Consider the following 15884-nt stretch of genomic DNA (forward strand, 5'->3'; position numbering starts at 1 on the left):
CAAGGTGGTGTGTGTGTGTCTGTGCATAATATGTGACCGAATGATTCTGAAGCTTTGGAGAGACTTTAGTCAGCTACCTGAATGAAAATAAAAATTTATTTCTGTTTTCATTTAATCTGTGCTGGGCTGCCTAACCTTTATGCCTTTCCTCTTTCTGGAAGAACAAATCAGTATGCAGCGAGATCAAGAGCAGTTGGGAAGCAAAGGTCAGTCTGATGCCCACTCTACAAGCTTTGCATCTCAAAGATGGCATCGTGGCCAGAAACAGATCCATTAGCTGCTTGAGCACATGCTACACTTCAAACACCGAAAAATAGGGAGAATTATCTTCTGAATCAAGCAATTCACTAGAAAGCCCTGGTTGCAAAGGAACATGTGCAAATTTCATCTTTTCTTTCAAGCTCATCTCTATTTCACAGAGGCATCCGTTCCACACTTGTCGAAATGTATTGGGCTTGAAAATCATTCTCAGGATGTTCGGAGGTGCATCAAGGACACCTGAGGTGGGGAACAATGTGGTTAAGCAGAAAAAGAGACTCAGAGGACCAGGAGAATTTGTTTCTGGCACCCATTTAAAGTCTTTTGTGTGTGTGTGACAGCATTACTGGTGGCACCCATTCCCCTGCCATTTACATAAAAAGCAACATGCATACTTTTCAGCCTCAAGCAACTCCTGACAGGTTTTGGCTGGATAACTTGAAGGAGGGTGAATCACAGCCATTTTTAAGGGGGAGGTGAAAACAGCTGTTTAATACCAGAAATGCTATCTTGCCAGAGGGGAAAACATGTTTCCTACGTGTACGTAAGTGATCCTGGGTATTAGGAACTTCGTTTCCTGTCTATTATGAATACCTCGACTGTAGATAAGGTTGACAGTATTCAGTTAAGTTGTTTCATCCAAATTTTGTGACATAATTAATGTCAGTCCTTTTATGCTTCAAACTGAAAAGAATCACTCTTTGGGTTCCATGTACATTTAGCTTGAAGTGTGTAGTCCCAGCTTTGGCCTGCATTCTGTGATTGCTTTCATCCCACTGTAGGCAGAAATACAAAAAGTGTTAAGTTTTGCCTTTGGCAAGGGGCCGGTTTAGTGTTCAGGCCCCCAGATATCTGAATGCCCTTATCACCACCCCTGCATGTCTTGCTAATCAGTCCTGAGTTGGCTCTGGACCTGGCCTTTCCTTTGCTCCTTCTTTCACTCCCTTCATGAAAACAGAATCTATCCATGGCTAGATAATAGCAGGAGGCCCTAATGATTAAATCGGTGCAAATATATCAAGGAATCAAAAACAATTTAATGTATACTTCCCATGGATGTTAATTAAGAGGAATAGGGGTTTAATTTGGAATTTTAGGCAAAAGGTATTTTGGGCCTGGGACAGAGGAAGAGTCCCTAGAAATGCTTTCATTTTATATAGGTGGCCACCTCCTTGGCTCACCACTTAGATCGCCCTTACCTCGAGTGTATTATTATAAATCAGACCAGGTTATGTTTGACTATCATCCTTCTAATTAGGCTCCAACCCAGGCCTCTAGCATAGATTTGGTGCCATCCCACTTGGCTCTTAAATATTTGTGTTTAATTTCTTTCAAATTTTTACTTATAGCATTGATAGATGTTTTTGCAAAGTCAGTGAAAAATGTCTCTCTATAAATTTGGCCCAAGTCTCTGACTCAACTAGACAGAACTGTTAGCTTACACATACCTTATTATTTTTTAGATAGCAACTGCTCTTGGACAGAGCAAGTAACTCACCTGGAAGACTTTCAGTAAGATCAATGGAGTATTCTTTGAAGAAACAAACCCATCTAAGCATAAATCTACTATTTTTAGTCTTGGATCTGAAATTCCTCTTCTTCTAAGTCTTTGGCCACGATCTCTGTTAAAACAGCCAGCTCTTCAAACCATAGATCATTAGGATCTTTCATATTGGACTTTTATCCCGATCCTGAAGGCTAGAAGGCAGTGTGTTTTATTTTAAGTTTCGCTACCTGGACAAGAGCAGGATGATTTCTAACTGAACTAAATCCCTATTGTCATTTATTTTTATGATAATAGTAAGATCTGTGAACACTTTGGAGGCTTTGGGATAAAAGAAAATACCATTTTTAACTTTCACTACACTTGCCACTTGGGGACACGTATTGTTCATTCTCTCTTAAGAAATCACCTAAATAGATTAAGTGCTCCATATGGCTTTAGAGAAATGGAAAATACTGATGGAAAAGGTGCTGGTGACCACAACAATGCACTTGCAATTGCCATTTAGCTTATCCCTTTGTAATCCTCTGTTCCACCTCACTGAGGCTGGTAATGTGAAAACCAAACCAAGTGCCCCCAACGCTCAGCACAGGGATTGCTAAACTCATCGCACCAACCCCATCACCTCCCTCAATCCTTTTCTCATGCGGATGTAATCTTTGTAGGGACAGAGAATGCCACTTGGGGCTCCTCACGCTTCTTTATTCTTTGAGGCAGCTGATGCAGATGTGGCATCCGTGCCTGCTTTCACCTTTTTTGCTGGAAAGAACTCAGAGAGTTGCTGTTAGAGGACATGATGGTCAGTGGCCGGTGGCCTAAAACCTTGGTCCATGCAGTATGAGCTCTGGAGCAGCAGAATCAGCATTGCTTGGAGGTGAGTCTGAGAGGCGGAATCCCAGGTTCCAACCCAGACCTAGTGACTCAGAATCTGCATTTTGACAAGATCCCTGGTGATTCATAAGCAGTGTAGGTTTGAGAAGCACAGCCCTCAATTGCTTCATTTACTTCCCTTCAGCTTCCAGAGAAGGCTCCTGGAGGAAGTGCCACAGGCATTACATTTCTCACTTGTTCCTTAGCCCTTGTGTTCCAGGGTAGGGAACCATAGTCTTCCTTCTCTGCCTTCTGCCCTGGTTTGACAATGTAAACCTTTCTATTTCATGTTTAGGTGTCCTTTGATACTTAATAGTTGATCTTTGGGAAAAGAAATCAATATTTGCCCACAAGTCATTCGTTTTGGGGCCCGTTTCAAAAGAAGAAAAGGATTGATGAATATTCTTAGCATCTGCCACAGCCTTTATAAAGCTGCAAATCTCTTAGGTCAGCAGAGAATCTATGATGACTACTAAAGTGTACAAATACCATTTGAAAAGGCATTGCAAAACTTCTTACCTAAGGCATGCCTCTCTATTCCTTCTCTGAAGCAGCTCACACAAAGACCACTGGGGCAAGTCTTCAAAGGGGGCAGTTCTCTGCAGAAAGCTGCACAAGGGGATTTGCAACAAAGGACTTCTCAAGATCAACAGCAGCTTGCTGACACTAGAGTGGGTTGAGGGATTGAAAAAAATGATTAAAACAAAATTAAGACACAACAGTAGTAGTGGAGAGATCCTGTGGGGTCTGTAATGGGGTCCTGTGGAAGGAGAGGAATAAACCAGCAGTTTTATGGAGATTAGAATAGGAAGCTGTTTAAGTTGATGGACCGAAGTGGTGTTCCTTTTTTGTACTCTTGAAAATAATTGTGATTTATCCCCATAGATATCAGTAAACACACATAATGCCACATAATAAATTGCTACGGAATTTTAAAACAGCTAAGTTGAATAACTTATTCTATACTGGAGTAAATGTAGTTCCTTAAATTCAGACTATTTCTGAGGTTTTCCAGTTCAATTAACACAATTTCTATGCACAGATCCAGACACTGACTCTTCTAGCAATGGATGACCATACAAGATGTGCTTATTTAAGACTTGGTTTCATAATGCTTATCATATCAATATTCTCTACTATCAATTTGGAAAATAATCTAAGGTATTAAATTCTTTAAGGATATTTGGAAAACCAAATAGGACAGGACTCCCTGTCAAGAGACAACAGCTTGGGATAGCAGTGTAGGTAAAAGTAGATTTCCCGTGGAAAACATTATGACCTCGACATATGGTCACACACATTGTACACTGTACAACTCCAGGGGGTGACATTTATGTGACCTCCATGAATACCATTCCAGAGTTACAAAAAATGAGGCAGCTATGAATCTTGTCATGTTCCCAATATACTCCTTGTAAACTTTAGTCTCACTCATTCTTGGTAATATTTAACATTCTCTAATTAGCCTAGAGCCATGTAAAGTTTATAGGGTAGCTCCAAAAATGCTCCTTACATATCCTGCCTTTTGATGTATGAAAGGAATCTGACAAAGTTAAAAGTGAGTGCTATTATTTTTTTTAACAGGAAAATGTGCTGGAATGCTGTTTTGGAACCCCTTTCTCAAAATTACAGTTGTGAACAGGCATTTATTTAAATACACACATTCAAATGGCATTTGTAATAAAACACTTTACTGGTGTTACTCACTATCATATGTTGGTTGGCAGTGTGGGCTCTGGAGTCCACAGCTGGGGCTGAATCCTTCCTCTTTCACCATTGAGTTCTGCCATTTTCTTAACCTTCTTCATCTCAAGCGTGGAGACGATCACAGTATCTACATACTTCATACAGATGCTCTGAAGATGGTATGAGATGATACAAACCCCACTAAGTGTAACGTCTGGCATAGAGTCTAAATGAATGTTAAGGACCATGTGTCTTAATCTAATGTTCTCAAGTCCATAGTGACCTCTTCTTAATTTTTCTGGGAGGTTTTGAAGCTAGCCAGGTTCCCATTTAGCAATATCTTGGAAACCCAAAAGGAGCAAACGATCACTCTAAGGTGCATATTGGCATTTACAAGGAGGTGATGCTCTGAGGGAAAATAGTAACTCTTAAACTCTACTCACCTCCTACCTCTGGAGCCTGAGTTAGAGAGACTGGGATGAATGTCACTGAGGAATTTTGGGCTTTTGTTGAGCCACCTGTTAAAACTCCTGCCTTTTCATTTCATTTCATTTCATTTCATTTTTTTAAAAAAAATGTTTTTAAAAGATTTTATTTATTTATTTGAGAGAGAGAGGGAGTGAGCGAGCATGAGTTGGGGAGGTGGGGGGAAGGAGAGGCAGAGGGAGAGGAAGAAGCAGGCTCCCTACTCAGGGAGCCTGGTGTTGGTCTCATGGGGCTCGACCCCAGGACCCTGGGATCATGACCTGAGCCGAAGGCAGATGCTTAACCGACTGAGCTACCCAGGCGCCCCCCTCAATTCTTTTCTTGATGACAGGGTGAGTGGGGCTCTGATAGCCATGAGTGCTGCCCACCAGATATGTCTGGTTCTCTTTAGCACATGGAAGAATCATGTTTCCCTGTCCACATAAACTTGGGTGATCCATGGGCTTGTTTTGGCTAAAAAAGTGTGAAAGCTCATGGAGTTTCTGACTTTGAAGAGGAATCTTTAATGCTGAATGCTTGGTTAATTAAGCTCTTGCTCCCTTCTGCTTTAGTGATTGTATAAGCATGAGCTCACATGGAGCAGCCGGTGGCTTGGATCCCTGTGAGGCTTTAAGGAACAGAGGTCCCTGCTGGCCTGTGATGGACATGAGCCGGGTACAAAGCTCTGTGGTCTCAAGCCACTGAGATTTTGGAGGTTGCTTGTTGTTGCGGCATCAGTTGCCCATGCTGATTTCTCCAAGGAGCCCTGTGAGGGCATATGCAGTGCTGCCTCTGAGCTACTCTCTAAGAGCTGCAGGTTATGTGCTGGCGATGGTCAATATATGGTGCTCCTTGTAAATAACAATTTTCTGATTTTTTAACACATTATATATACATATATATAAATAATATGTAATAAATCAGCTACTTTATATGTTTTGAACATTTAGTAATAAATAATTAGCATTACTTATTAAGATGGCGATCATTCATTATCTTAAAAATCAACATATGATCTTTAACAAATTAATCTTTCCTAGTTAAGTCTAACATTATTGAAGAGGAACTGAGGTAGGATAGGTTTCTATATCCTAGCCTCAATTCCTTTTATTTTTAAAGACCCCTGAGTAAACTTTATCTGATTGAGGATTAAAGACGGCAAAGTTACTGGCTAATTTTCTTAAAAAATAGAGAAGAATATTAAAATCTACACAAAGAGATTCTTTCCTACAAAATGGCATCAAACCAGGATAAAATTATTATTGATTTTTACATATTACTTATGGTGTTGTACGAAGGTGACAAACGTGGAATGCAGCAATGATTGCTGTATTTTGAATGCTACTCAGCTCTCTTTAAAGAAAACAGAAAAGTATCTCACAAAGAACCTTTGTAAATTAGGAAGTGGAAAACATGGCTACTAAGAGACTCATGGGACTAGAAAAATAATCTGTTTAGAAAAACAATGAAGGTGTTGTTCAATTATATCTTGGATGGAAAATTTGTATTTTATATACGTTAAAAATATTATTCCATAGCTCATTGAAAAGTAGAAATAGAAAAAAAAACCCATAGATTCATAACCAATAATTTCTCTGCTAAAAGAAATTTGATTAGGACAATAAACATAAATGATATGAGAAATATGTTTTCAACAACCAAACCAAAAATATGAAAAGGAAAACAGGCAATTGATTTATCAGAAATTAAATTCTGTTTCTACAGGGCAATTTAAATCCTTATATTCATGATCATATCCGCTTTGATATTATTTTATAGGAATTTGTTCTAAAATTCTAATGTTGGTTTAAAGATTATTCTTGATTATTCTGTTACCTTAGTGATAGATGATAGATGTATCACGGGTTAGATGAATTTTTACTCACCAAGATTTGTAGTTTTGGTTACCTGTTAGGGATGGTACTGGCTTATTCATTCAGTGACCCACATGGAATGTTTTCTGTGTTCCTTCATAATAGTATATTCTTTTTATAAGAGTTCTTTCATTTAATTATCCTCCTTCATTTCAGAGATGAGGGAACTGAGCTTCAGAGAGGTTAAGGAAATCACTGAAGGACACTGTTGCAGAATTGTTTCTGTGGGCTACCTTAACAAATGTACAGCCTATTTCATTTCTCATCAGAGCACCTAAGTGATGATGTGTGGATAAGAAGGAAGATAGAGAAATGGCACTGATCATCTGGTCCCCATTCTCTCACCCTTTGACTCTAAGAAGACTAATGTATCTGGTCTTCTGTACCCTTTGGATGAAACTATTAATGGCTCCTTTGGACCTCACTCAGAGGCTCAGATCCCTATCTTTCCGACCCCCGAGAGGGCAAGACCTGGAATGTTGGGTTCCAGAACATCCTTCTGATGAAAGGCCCTATTGTAATTATGGCAACTCAGCCGTGTGCCTGACACAGCACGTGTACCTTCAGAAAGGTACAGAGACTTCCTTAAATTCAACTTCCATACAAACCACCTTTTATTACACTGTATTTTTACCCTTCTAAATCACCTTTTTGTTGAGTTTAGACTTTCTTATATCAGGTGACAAAAGTTCAAGCTGTTATGTAGTGAAACGATGTGCCAGACAACAATTCCTTTCCAGCAGGATTGTCTTTTAGTAGGATTGTTTGTTCAGCTATTTGAATATTTGATTGCATTTTATTTGATTATTTAAAAAAAGTATTTGAAAATGAAAGCCTGAAAATGTTAAACGTCATGATAACAAAGCGGGAAATGGAAATCCTTTGACCTGCTGAAAGTGACGAATCTTCAGTTCAGATACTCATTGACCTAAAGACAGCTTCTGTGTATCAACTTAGAAGGATACGGAAAAATAAAGAATATATATTTCCTAAGTATAATCATCCTACTCTTAACGAAGTCATGCTTTCGATGTCTATGAAAGTGTGCCATGATCCAAATATGTTTTTACATTTCTTTCACACCATATTGCTGGAATAAATGTGGAGTGAAGTGCCTGATCTAGATCATTTATAGACATCGAATATAACTACATAAACCTATTTATTTATATTTGTTTTTCTCCAGTGAGAAAACAAGTTCTACAGAAACTAGAAATGTCGGTAGAAATGTTGTCTCGTTCCTCGCTGTATCCACGGCATTAGCTGTGACACAGAATAGACACTCGCTAAGAGTAGGTGCTCATTAAACATTTGTAGAACATGTCAGTGAAGAATTACTGCTTTACATAATTACGCTTATTATCTGTGCCTTTATAGACACCCATGCCTTCTTATGCTTATTTTAAAAATATTATCCTTCAGCCTTAAAGTGATTCTTTGCTTATTTTACTCATATTTCTACTCTGTGCTTTCAGGCCCAATTAGGGTTATTAGGAATTTATTTATTATTAATTATTTAAAAACCCACTACATGTTTGATGGCTGTGGTATACTGTCTTTAAAGCCATTTCTTTCCTGCAGCCTTTCATATACTTTTCTAAAATTCACCCTGATGTGTGTGCATATGTGTATTTTTTAAACAATTCCCTGAGGTTTAGTTTCCAAATCTTTCTCAGCATATTGTTATATCCAATGATTCCAACTAAGAGTTCCCTGGGTGAGTTCAGAGAGCATCCTGTCGGCTGGCTTTTGATTTTCAATAAAATCCGAGTTCTCACAGCAGTGTTCTTCCTATCCAGGGGCTGGTGGGCTAGTATAATTTCAATAGCCATTACTGCTAGGCAGCTTCAACAATGCAATGTCCTTGAGTGACAGTGCAGAGACGAGGTTTTATCACCTGCTCCAAGTTCTTTACCACTCTGGTTTCTCAGGAGTATTCCATTTCATAAAAGAGCAGAAAACTTAAAAAGCACACCAAAACGGGCCCCTCCATATCTGTGCAGATGCGGAAAGGTTGTACAGACCCCACTGAAAAAAGAATAATACAGCCCACACATTAAAATCTTACTGGCTTTCTGTTCATTTGCCTTGGAGCTGAGGAGCAGGTGAAGAAAAATATGAAAATAATATTCTCTGATTTGAACCAGGGAGTTTAGAGTCTCCAAAGTTGCTTCTTTGGCCCTCTGAATCGTTTTTGAGATTATGCAGCATTGAATTGGCCACCTGAAATTGCTGGGATCAGATGAGGATATATTCTATGCCAGGGAATCATAGATTCTGAAGTTCAGCCTGACTTTTTCCCATTTCCCTTGTTTTAGCTCCCTTTATGTAACAGAATTATTTTTCATGTAAAACTGCAGGCATCTTAACTGCACCCTCCCTGGATTATCCATCTCTGTCTCTCTCCTCTGTGTCTCATTTTCTGTTTCTTTTTTCTTCCCTTTCCATTCAGGACAGTACACATATGGCAGCTATTTTGCTGGAAAGAACATTGCATTGTCTATTTTGTTTTAACATTTAAATGCTCAACTTGAATTTCTGTCTCTTTAGACATCATATAAGAATGGTACGCATTGGAGTTTTAAGATATAATTTCTTTTCTCCTCTCTCCACTCCTTGTCTCCAGCAGCCTTGTAAAATAGCTCATTGCTTTGCATTTCTCAACCATTCAAGTGTTTATAGAATCTAACGATCCTGAACTCTCACTTCCTTTTTATAAGCAGAAAATGATAGCTGTATATGGCACAGTTCCCAGGGAAGCTGCATGGAAAGGGACAGACAAGCTGATGCCAGGGTGTGGAAAACAGCCACAGGTATGTGCTTTTAAAGGAGTCGTCCCACCAACTCAACTGCCAGGTTTAATGGTATAAGGACTGCTCAAGTTCATTTTCAGAGAGAAAAGAAATTTGAAAGTTGCATTTGAAAATTTCCCTGATCAGTCTCCTTTTGAAATTCAGCATAATAGCACAGTGTGGCTCCATAGCAAAGAAAAAAAAAAAAAGAGTAATGCCAAATGAATTAAACAGCTGAGGCCCCAATGGGAAGTGAGGGCTACTGAGCAGGACAATTGTCTGTGGAGAAACAAAGCCAAATATGAATAGTAATTAGTAACTTATTTTTCTGTACACATTACCCCACAAAAAGAAGCCCTTAAGAAATAGTGCTGTGGTAAGAAAAACTGGTTAAAATCTATAAGAATCTTCCTAGCACTAGATTTGTATTTCTTTAAGCTACAAGATTATATTAGCTATCTCCTTTCTGGGATTCCTGGAAAATCCCAGTGCCTACAGCTGGATGTAAAGAAGATCAGTCCAAAATCAGAATAACTGGGGTGGGGTGGCTAGAAAGACTCTTGGAATGGATTCAGGGTTTGGAGATTACAGGTGGTGATCTAAATAGACACATGGAGCGTGGATTTGGGGTCTTGCTATTAAGGAGGGGGGAAATCAGGCAGTAGGCACTGACAAAATTCATGTAATGATTCCAGTAATTACGTGCCAGGCCCAGTTCTAAGCACTTTTCATGGTTTATTTTATTAGTCCTCATACAACTGTGGAATATGACTATTGCCCCCACTTCACAGATGAAGAAACTGAACATGGAGAGTTTAAGTAACTTGCCTAAGGTCACACAGGAAATAAGTGCCAGAGTCAAATTTTGAACCTGTGCTCCTAAGTCCTACATTGTCCTTTAAGTAGGCAAATAGGCTCAAGGAGACCTAGTCCAGAGTCTAGAGAGTGACTCATTCAGAGACTCGAAGTGGAGGTGTGTGAGAGAGATCATCTGGGAAGCATTTGGCAGCGAGTAACAGCATACAAATTAAACACATTGATTGCCTCAATAACTGCAAGTTCAGAGTTAATTGAGATCGTCAGGGCTAAGTCCTGATTAATTTCTCTGTGATTCTTTGGGCTCTGTCCACTTCTCAGTGATGGCTGGTAGAGAAGTGGCTACCACAATTTTGGATCTCATATCAGCACAGAACACTGGCTGGAAGAAATGAAATAGCTGTTCTCTGATGCTGTCCCAGAGGAACAAGGAAGAACTTCCTCAGATGGTTAGCGCCAACCTCTGCCTGAATCTCAGGACTCTGAACTCAGTCGCCTGCTCACTGCTAATCTAGTCACTGACAGGGGCACGGGATTGCATGTGGACTGTCAGAAGCTTGGGTGGGGCTAACTTTCCTGAGCCACGTTAAGTTGTGGGGACAACTGGATACCTAGATAGAATTGCAGATCCCTGAAGGAAAGGAAGAGGAATAGGAGCGAGGTGGACACTCACAATGACTATGCCAGAGAGGCTTCACATTGTTCTTGGATCTATTGATTTTCATATAAATCCAGGGGCCCACTTTGAACTGGTAAATCTGGGTAGAGCCTGATTCAAAGCTCAGTTTCTTGGTCTAATATATATTTCTAGGATGGAGTTATACACAAGGTGAATTAGATGCTGTGCCATTTACCCGCTAGCCTAGAATTTCTTATCTCCCTTTATGCTGGCAAAAACCAGTTCGAAGCGTGGTCATGGCGAAGCAAAGGTAGAAGGTCAAGTGGGCGTTCCTATGACTGGTGGAGCCACGTTGATCACTACAAAATGAGGCTGAACATTTAGCATGTCAAGCTTGTAGACCTGATTTACTTTCAATACCATATATAATGCCCTCTTCTATTTGTTATATTTCTCAAAATTTATTTTTATTTTTGGGTCCTGAGGCTTTATTTAGGGAATGAATTTTATTGACTGATTTTAGGGTTTTTCCTAAACACAACTGTTAAGTTGGTAAAATGTTTTTTTTTTTGGTCTCTGGCCTTATGTTTTGGGCAGTAGTGGCAAATACAGTGTCCCACATTGCCACTCCTGCCTCCAACTTCCATGGCAGACATCGGTCATTTATCATGGTCCTCTTTCTTGCTGAGCATGGTGGCAGCTAGAAATTACTCTCCATTCAGTGCTCAAGGCGGCCACTGCAGAGCTGGCACAAGAAGTGGAAATTATTTCACATCCTTGCTCGGGGAACTCTGTCTCTGAAAGGAAGCATGGGAGAGTGGAGGAACATTCTAGAACTATGTGTCAAACATGTAACTCAGCTTTGAATCAGACATATTAGGATTCAGACAAGCTTGGGTTTGAATCCAGGCTTTGCCACTAACTAATCTGGCAAGTTCTCTGAGCCCACTTCCTATTTGTAAAGTGAGATTAATGATACCAATTTCCCAGGCTATCTATTTAGGTGATACTAAATGAGATGGAATATGTACTATTCTTACCAGATTGCTTGGCTCTCTAAATATTAGTTCTTGTTGCCTTTCAATCAAAACCTAGACCAAGGGGATGATACATTTATGCAAAATAAGTAACATGTAAAACTATTTGCCTTTTAACAGGAAAGTCCCTTAATAAGAGGAATTAATTGCTGTAATGTTTTATGTTTTATTTAGGGGTCGAATGTTTTAAGCTGGGGCTTCATTTTCTCAAACCTCTCAGACCATCATTGGTTCTATCTAAAGACACGGCTTGATTTTAGTTTCCAAAATGTCAAACTTGGCAGAGACTAGTGTTTTAGGGAATTACAGAGGGAGGAGAATCCATAATCTTTGCCCTTGAGGAAGTCAAACCAGAGGAACGCAGTGACAAATAAACATACTGTAGAATACAAATAACTAAAGCCTGGAAGTATACCCACATATGCTAAATTATAGCTCCATAAATGTATTCATTTTTAAAATATCTGCATAGGCAGACAGATCAATGGAACAGAATAGAATCTTAAGAGGTCCAAATACTTCAGGGAATCTAGTATATGGTAGAGGTGGCATTTTAAATCAGTGAAGAAAGATAGATTATTTAATAAATGGTATTAAGGAACTTTTTAGCCATTTAGGGGAAAAATAGATCTGCATGCTTTAAAGAGAAAATACAAAACTGTAGTTTTATAGAGCATCATGGCAAAAAATTTTATTTTATTTATTTTATTTTATTTTATTTTTAAGATTTTATTTATTTGACAGAGAGAGACACAGTAAGAGAGGGAACACAAGTGGGGGAGTGGGAGAGGGAGAAGCAGGCTTCCCGCAGAGCAGGGAGCCCGATGTGGGGCTCGATCCCGGGACCCTGGGATCATGACCTGAGCCGAAGGCAGACGCTTAAGGACTGAGCCACCCAGGCGCCCCCATGGCAAAAAATTTTAAGTAATCTTGGAGTATGACTTTCTCAGGTAAGAGACAACTTAAGTAGACATTTAAAAACAAGACTGATAGAGATAAATTTTGCTATAAAATATTAAAACTTCTGTTTGGAAAAATACAATAATTAAAGGCAAAAGACAAAACTGAAAAATCTGTACATGTCCAGTTGTGTTCCAAAAAGGTTATGCCAACTTTTACCATACCTGCACTGTATATGCACCCATATCTTCAAAATGTATATACAGGGTTCTTATATATCAACAAGAAAAATACAAACAGATCTCACACAATAGGCAGAGGATATGAAAAAGGAGTTCAAAGGAAAAAAATATCTTTTTAGGCATATGAAAAATCTTCAGTCTCATTTATAATTAAAGAAATGTAAATTCAGACCATGAGACAGTTTTCACCTGTCAGGTTGGTGATAGTTATAAAATTTGGAAATTCATAGTGGATGTTAGTGTGAGACAGGGATATATATACAGTGTAGAAATGGTAAAAATTACTGTAGCCTCTTTGGAATGCAACTGGATAACAATCAAAATTTAAAGTGTGCAAATCTTTCAAGTGTTACTTCTAAAAATTTGTCCTCTGGTTTTATTTGCATCTCTTTAGAAAAATTTTTCATTGTGGTCCTATTTATAATAGTAGAAAAGAACAGGACACAACCTCCATGTCCATCAACAAGAGATTGACAAAATATTTTGATGCAGACATACATTAATTGTTATATAGCCATTAAAAATAATGTATCTACACATGCTGATTTGGACAGATCTGAAAGATATATCATTAAGTCAAACAGAAGGAAAGTACTTAACAGTGTTTATAGACATATATTTACATTAAAAATTTCTGGAATGTCATACAAGAAACTGTTGACTATGGGAGTAACTCTGAGGCTGGGAAGAAGAGTCACTTACCTTTGGACACTTTTTTGTACTATTTAATTTCTGACCAAAGGCATGTGTTATTTTCATAATAAATGGATGAGGTTGATGGGCACACAGGGTGATAAGAAAGCCAATTGCAGAGGAATTTTTCCAGCTAGTTTCTTCTTTTTCTTTTTCTTTTTTTTTAAGATTTTATTTATTTGTTTGACAGAGAGAGACACAGCAAGAGAGGGAACACAAGCAGGGGGAGTGGGAGAGGGAGAAGCAGGCTTACCGCGGAGCAGGGAGCCCGATGCGGGGCTCGATCCCGGGACCCTGGGATCATGACCTGAGCCGAAGGCAGGCAGACGCTTAACGACTGAGCCACCCAGGTGCCCCTCCAGCTAGTTTCTTCTGTCCATACCACACTTAGAACCTTCCTCATATCACTCAATCAAAAACAAGAACAAATTCTTATTGGAGGACAAGAAATTGAAGCATTTCTGAAAAATAGACAGTAAATGGATTCAAAGATTTACACCAAATTCACGTAAGGAAGAGACGCCTGTGCAAGTCCCCTCAGCTCACAGTCAACAGAGCGCTGGAGGAAAGGGCCTTGGACTAACCAGTCTGTAGCATCAGTTAGAACAGCTGGGTCAGTTGCTTCTTCCCTGAGTCTTGCTTTTCCTAGAATGGGTCATATAATGTGGGTTATATGCTCACAGCAGATGACATCACTGTATGCTGGGTCTCCAGGGGCAGAGCTGCATCCTTGGTAGTTGCCAAGACTAAGAAGTCTGCGATTCATCTTCACAGAAAAGTCTATCAATATAGCCCACCAAGCCCCACGTCTCGCTATTCCTCCACTATAATCTTGAGCAGACTGAAGTAGAAAGGTTGTAGACCTGGCATTTTCAAAAACAAAGGTGCTCAAACATTTGAAGACAAGCATCTCTACAAAAGTGAGACACTAAATCCAGTGGGCAGAAGAACTAATATCCAAAGAAAAAGAGTTAATATAGCTAACAGATATATTAAAATAACTATAATTAATCAATATCTTCAGAAATATGCAATTGGATATTAAGGATATTATAGCCATGAACCATAAATCATCTTTAATTAAAATATGTGTGTTAAAATAAAGTCATATGGTAAGTTTTCTTATGAGTGGTTAAATCTTTCGCCAATTCAACAAGTATGTCTATGTTGGGTACTGCCACATTTTGCTAGTTCTAACAATTGCATACTTTCCTACATTATTTGGAAAGTGTTTTCTCACTTGTTTCTCAAAACACCCTTGTTAGGTGAGCAGGGCGGGGGCAGGCTTTATTATATCTCAGAAGATTGTGGTTTGGGATACGGTTGAATATTTTACTTACAGTAAAACAGTCAGTGACAAAGCTGAGATTCATCAGGATTTTTATTTTTTTTATTTTATTTTTTTTTAAAGATTTTATTTGTTTATTTTGACAGAGAGAGACACAGCGAGAGAGGGAACACAAGCAGGGGGAGTGGGAGAGGGAGAAGCAGGCTTCCCGCGGAGCAGGGAGCCCGATGCGGGGCTCGATCCCGGGACCCTGGGATCATGACCTGAGCCGAAGGCAGACGCTTAACGACTGAGCCACCCAGGCGCCCCTCATCAGGATTTTTAATTCCCAATACATTAGCACTTCTAAATCACATAGTCTTTGTAAGATATATAATGTTTATCCTACTTTATAAAGTGAAATATTCCCTATGACTTTTTCTGAAGTCAGGGCACAATCGCACCGAGATATGCATGTGAGGAGTTATTGGATTTTTGTTTTCTACTTGTATTTCTTAAACATCACCAAGTAAGTACAAGATTGCTAGAGGCAGCTTCTATGTATACATAACAGCTTGGAATTATGGTTTCAGGAAATAACATAGCAGAAAACTTAGTGACATGCCTTTAAAAAACTTTTGTAGGTTGTCTGTTTCAGCCTGAAAGAAGTAGGTCATGAGGGTGACCACAGATTTATCAAGAAACTTAAGATTTTTTTTTTTAAATTTCAGATGAAACTGTGCTTATCCCCAGATTCTGACAGTGATGGCATGAACTATAGCTAAGGAAAAGCTCCTGATCCACCTGTTTCGATGTTCAGGACTTATTTTAAGACTAAAGCTCAAGTTTGCAAGGACACTG

This window comes from Neomonachus schauinslandi, chromosome 2 (assembly GCF_002201575.2).
Source record: "Neomonachus schauinslandi chromosome 2, ASM220157v2, whole genome shotgun sequence".
Lineage (NCBI taxonomy): Eukaryota > Metazoa > Chordata > Mammalia > Carnivora > Phocidae > Neomonachus > Neomonachus schauinslandi.